The sequence below is a fragment of the Lactuca saligna genome, chromosome 6 (assembly GCF_052625555.1).
Source record: "Lactuca saligna cultivar CGN05327 chromosome 6, ASM5262555v1, whole genome shotgun sequence".
Taxonomy (NCBI): Eukaryota; Viridiplantae; Streptophyta; class Magnoliopsida; order Asterales; family Asteraceae; genus Lactuca; species Lactuca saligna.
The window spans coordinates 151,321,034-151,327,903 of NC_136422.1; the positions used below are offsets into that span (position 1 = coordinate 151,321,034).

General features: G+C 28.3%; 1 pseudogene; it reads left to right on the forward strand.

Annotated features, from left to right (window-relative positions):
* The first annotated feature begins 407 nt into the window (after window positions 1-407).
* Window positions 408-976, forward strand: LOC145003019 (uncharacterized; annotated as a pseudogene).
* The last annotated feature ends 5,894 nt before the right edge of the window (window positions 977-6,870 follow it).

Genomic DNA, 6,870 nt, shown 5'->3' on the forward strand with positions numbered 1-6,870 from the left:
ATATCTATGGTAACTTTCAGATAATCCCGATTTAAATCAATTAAATAATTACATTTAATCTCGATTCAAATATTTATCCTTTTCTGTTACCTAGATTGGTTCTAAAAGCTCTCCCAAACCGTCCACCTTTATGGAGATATAAAATGTTCCATTTGCTCAACTATTTAACAATTAACATTTAATCTGTGTACCTTTAAATAAATCCAGATTGATTCCAAATTATATCTAATTAATTTTGCCTAGTTTCTAATTAATTTATTAACCTATAATAAAGTGATAAATTATTTATCTCACTATCTTAAATCTTTTTCTAGCTTATTTATCTCTTGGGGGAAACCTAAAAAGGACTTTGCTAGTATTTCCAAAATTATACCAATTAATTATGATCATGTACACCGATTTCCAACATGATGTACTTTATAGGAGGAAATACTTTCATGGAACCATGACATCTTCCTCACACACCTCCTAAACAGGCGATAAATATTACGTATGAGGGTACATGTAATAAATTTGTTGAATATATTAATGCTTTAGCCACATATCCATGGTGGGAGGGATCAAATGTTCCTTTTTTCCTTGCTTACCTTTTTGCATGGTCATGGCAACAATGGAGGAAAAATTTAAAGCTCCAAAGACTACGTGAGTTTGTTAGGTCTGAATATGACCATGCATGCTTTCATGTCGATTGTGTGCTCTCTATGAAGTTCTGAAAGTCAGTCAGTTGGTAGTCCATTCAGTCAAACATGTGAACTCTAGAATCACTAATTTGTTTTAGTATTGTATGGGTAGGTGGTTGTAACATCTAGTTTTATGCTAGCTTATATGTACTTTTTTTTCTTGGTGAAGATGAAACAAGAAGCAATCTTCCTCCAAACCTTCATAAAAGATTCTAATTGTCTCTTTATTTGGATCCGGTGGAATTTACATGGCTCCGTTTTCACTTCACATCATAATGTCATTACAAGTCACATGAATAAGGGTTTTCACTTCTTCATTTCATTCATTCATACCAATTTTTAAATACCCATTCTTGCATTGTGGTTAATTATTTTATTCTATTATTATTATTATTATTATTATTATTATTATTATTATTATTATAGTATGTTTTTCCTACTACTTGGTATCGATTTTTGGCTAGTTTGGACGCACAATTACAGTTAGTACGTAGTGGTTGACTTAAAGTAACGTTTCAATCAGTTGTGACATGGATTGAAACTTGTGTGAATCTAAATTTTAGGGTTTATGGTGTACGCACTAACAATGCTTCATTTAAAGCTACAAGTGGTGACAATTATCAATATGGGCTTGTGGTATTTGATGTACATGACCAACTTGATAGCTAACATATTGTAATTTTTTTTAATGTGATGGTAGTTGATGGGTTTTTATTATGGTCATTTAAGAAACAAACATATATCATTACTCATTTAGTCTCTACTTAATGGGAAAGAAGAAACATCCCCTTATTTATTTATATAGTTGTACAATTTATCAAATATTTTTTGTTTTGACTTTTGATAGTAATAACAAAAACACCGTTGAAGAAAATGAAGATTCATAAATGAAGGTAGATGATAATAAGAAACAAAAGAAGAGTTACGGTATGATTGTATGATTATGAATGGTTGTTGCAGGATGTAGTGGGATTGGTGATATCTATGATACTATTGGGAGACTTTAGTTTGGTTTTGCTTACACTGTTGTAGTTATTTTCATTTTTGTTAAGTAACGTGCTATTGGTTGAATTGATTTTAATGCTTTGGATTTTTCTTCTTTTTCTTGCTGGTATTAATGCTCTGTTTAGTCAAGGACCCATGTGATGTGTTGGGTTGGTTTGTATATACGCTTTGTGGAACTTAACATCCTTGGTCAACGTCGTAAGTCAAACACCACCTTTCTCTAAATCATACAACTAATAATCTTGAATTTGATTCCCTAAAAGTAACAAGTTTTTTTTTTATATATTTATAGGTGGTTGCTTTTATATGTGGTTATGCTCATTATATTTCTCAATTTGCTAAATCCCTTTCTGATGTTCACCTACAGTCCATGTAACCACATTTCCATCTTCTTTTTGTATTAATTCACACACATACACATAGACACTAACATTCTAATTGGTTGAATGGTGTATAGATAGGAAAGCGACCGATGGATATTTCCGGTTGCATTAGTATTGTGTAAATGCATTCAATTGCTGCCTATAAATTGGCGCATTACAAATTTGTAGATTCAAGATCAGTCTTTATATAGTGCTTATTGAAGTTATTGTTGATGATGGAAAGACCAGTAGTATTTATCCGAATATTTGATTTTTTTTTTTGGAAAAACCAAATATTAATTACTGATGTGTTCTTGACATTGATGTTCAAGGTTAAAGATTTGAGGGCGAGTTCTATTGAAGTTGTTTTCATTTTTGTTCGCACACCTTTATTTCAGGAGCTTTAGAATCGTCTTGGTGTAGGGTTTTGAGATTTAATCCTTGGCATCAAATATTCTTGTGTTTCTTATTGGGAAAATTGCAAAAATTATCAATGTACTTTATTTAAATGTATGTTGCTATTAGGTTAAAAAAAATTCATTATATTGGGTAAAGTAGGTTGATATTTCTTGCAATTTGACATTTCTTATTTTATATTCAAGTTAACTAAAAAGTTTTTTTTTTCTTCGATCAACAAAGTAATAGAAACCAAAGAACAAATCCAAAAAGGACTTACAAATGCCTGAAGAAAATCTCCAAGACTTTTTGATCATATTCTGGTGCATGATGATCTTGAAGCTTTCTATGAATGGGTTAAGGTGAGAACACATTTGAGCCCTTTATGTTTATGATTTTCTTGAAGAATTTGGCAAAGAGGATTTGTAATTTATATGTATAATCTTTTCGGTATTAGTGAAAGCATGGGTGTTACCCAAAAAACACATAAGTTATTGCGATTTTAAGTCACTTTATGCATAAAATTTAAATGATTTGTATGGAGTGGTAGATTGTTGAATACAACAAGTAAGGTGTTTGACGTGCTTGTACAATCTTAATAACAATGTATTTTGTACCCTTTGTATTATTTTTTAATATCTTATTTCCAGATGAGGCCGAAATTATAAGTTTTTCAAAAGAAAAAGTTTCTAAATTGGTGGTTGTAATAGTACTGCACTTCTTTAAGAATGCTTTTGTTATGAGTATTGTTTTCAGGTTTCGCAGGTAAATTGATACGAATTATATCATACAACTTTCACTTTTTATTATTTTAACATTGTGCATCCGCCCTTTATTTGATAGTCAGATGACATTTGGTGCGAAAGTAGGTGTCGATTTACACTTTTGCTCTTAATGATCCTAACTATTATAAAGGTCAAACATATGAGCAGAAACACAAAAACCTTATACACCATGCAACAACCGGGTAACCTTCTAGTTACTATTAAATTTTGCAAATCATACATTTTTTTGGTCAAAAATATATATATTTGAAGTTTTAGTTTTATAAGAATTTTTAAAAATCATTTTCACAACAAAAAGAGTATTTTATATTTTTAAGACGAAATCTTTGATCAAGAGAGATTTTATCAAAAATTTATGTTTGTTAAAATAGAATATATATATATATATATATATATATATATATATATATATATATATATATATATATCCCTATTCTAATAAAAGAATATGTTTATTTTCCTTTTGACATGTGTCATCCTATTAGGTTTCTTAATTAATGCTTATTTTATTCTTCTTTTGCCATGTGTCAATTTATTATGTCTTTTAATTAATACATATCATTTGTCAACTCTATTTCGAATTTTAAATTTTAAATTTTCTACTTTAATTACATAAACTAATAACACTAAAATAAAAATTAAAATAAAATTAATATAAATTATAAAATGATATAATTTCATATATTTATTTAAATCAACGATTAAAATTTATATAATTAAAAAAATCTCTTAATTAATAATTTGTTTAAAATAAATAATTAATAATTTAAAGTTTTTAATATAAAAGTTTAATTAGTTTTGTAATCGTGGTTTTCACGGGTTATAAACTAGTATATATATATATATATATATATATATATATATATATATATATATATATATATATATATATATAGTAAAAGAGGTCGTTCAAATCAATATGATTACAGATAAATCATATACCTTGAACAATATTCATTTGAAACTCCCAACCTTTCAACTTATGTTAACTAATTGCTTGCTTAATCTAAATGTTTGTCTATATAATAATAGTAGGTGTAAGATCCATGTATTACATGGTTTAATTAAAAAAATTAAATATAATAGTCTAAATATTTAAGAACATTAGATTTATAAGAACATAAGAAAAATAATAAATTTTTAAAACTGATTTTTTTATCTTTTAAATTTATATAAATAAACAAAATAAACTAATGAGCTTTAATTTAGAAAATTTGAAATAAGAAGGTAAGTCCATTACTAAAATTGATATTCATTTATTATTATATTTATTGTAGTTATTACATTAAAGTATTATATGGAACTTATTAAAATAGAAAAAACTTATAAAATGACATCTGGAAAAAATTAATTTAAATAACCAAAAAAATGATATTTGATAAATTGAACGAGAATGTGACATGTGGCAAAAAAGAACTTTTCATTTATTAGATTAAATTATTATATGCTTTGTTAGTTACAATGAAAGAAAAAGAGATGAATGATAAAATATGTTAGGGAAAAAGTAAAAGTAAATACCATAATCAAGGTTTTGATAGTCTAAAAGTTATTTAAGTGATTTTTTTTTCAATTTTAATTTATAGTAAAATATTTTTCATTGTACTTTTTTTATATTTCAAGAAAATTTTCATGGTTGTATATTTGAAGCCAAAAAAATATGAATTTATTTGTTACAGCTATTGAAGATGCTTTTAATATTTTAATATCCTAAATTTATTGTTTCATAATTTAGAGTTTGAATATATGAAGATGAATCTATATAGAGTTTGATTATTTTTTTATTACATATATATTATTATTTTATTTCATATATGTATACTCTCTTAAGCAAAATATATATATATATATATATATATATATATATATATATATATATAGAGAGAGAGAGAGAGAGAGAGAGAGAGGAATGAGTTCTATGGAAAACAAATAACTAGGGCAACATCTACCGGAACCAATAATCAAATGACACGTGTCCATTTCTTTCTTCACAAGTAATGTATTGTGGAAGTTATTGTGGAAGTGATGTGTTGTCATGTTTTCATTGGTTCAAATATGTATTACCCTAATCATTCATTTTCCATATAACTCTTCCATATATATATATATATATATATATATATATATATATATATATATATATATATATATAAAAGTTGTATTTGTTTTTTTAAAAGTATGTTTCATAGATAAATCAATTATATTATACCATTTTAATTTAGGTTTTTAATAAATTAAACTTCTTTATTAATCTATTTTTAAAATATAATTATTTATCTTTTATGATAAAATACTTAATTTATTAGTTTAAAAATGTTGTTTTATGTAAACTATTATCTTTCTAATGGAATACCTTTTTAAACTATTAATATAGTTTACTTAATCTTTTGTAACATCCCATTTATTAAATAAATGAATAGATAAAATTAATGAATGAATAGTAGCCTAAAAATCCATAATATTTAGAGGGGTGTTGGCTTCGCGGAGTTAAACATCATAATTTTGGAATTGGGGATTTAAAAGTGTAAGTCCAGACCGGTTTTGTTGAAACACTCGTAAAATTCAAGCCAAATATAAACTTTTTAAAACATTTAGAAACCAACAGTTTTTACCAATTTGTTTTCAAAACAGTTTTATATCAGAGTATCCCAGAAACATAGTCATAAAAAGTGAGGAGCTGTACGATCACACCTTTGCCTTGCCACGATCCCCTGATGTACCTGAAATAATAAACTGAAACTATAAGCCCGAAAGCTTAGTGAGTTCTCCCAAAATACCGATACACATACAGTTCGCATAACTATAACAACAATATAATATCATAACATAACAAAACAGAACATCATGTACCGGGTCCACAACTTTACAGACAAGATTACCCCTGGGCCCATAGTATGAGTCTGGATTGCCTTTCATGCCTACAACTCACATATGGATTGTCACCAAGTCCACAATACGAGTCTGACATGCCCTGCCCAGCCCTAAGCTCGTATATGGAATGCTCCCGAGTCCTCAGTATGAGTCTGGCATGCCTTGCTCGGCCCTCAGATCATATCTGGAATACTCTAGGGTTTGTTGGCTACCGCATGAAGCAGTACAACCTCAACCCATCCCACATAACATGTCGACATGTATCATAACTAATGCACATATAGATAATCATACAGTATCATAGGTAGTCCTACAGGTCTACCCGATTAGCATATCAAATGGCATACATCACTTACTCAAATTTAACATATCAATAATTACTAGGATATCAAATCCAATGGGCCGACCTTGGTGCCTTAGACCCTATAGTATAGTGAAGATAACTCACCTGGTATTGCCGAAGTCCCGCATTTAGAACTCCAGCTGATGGTTGACAGATCCCCGAACTGTCAACATCAAACAATACCTAATTAATAATTTGGTTCCAAGCCCAAGGTCTAACTCACACTACAAAAACCCAAAAGTCAAATAATGGGCCAAAGCCCAACATATGGCCCAAATTTCCAAATTAGGCTCAGACCTCTACATGGTCTTTCCTTAAGGCCCATCCAAATATTCCAATCCAATTCCCATGGCCCAATATCACATAATCATAAAGGTCCAATTATGGCCCATCTATGGCTCAATTTTCCAAATTAGGCCCAAGTCCTCACA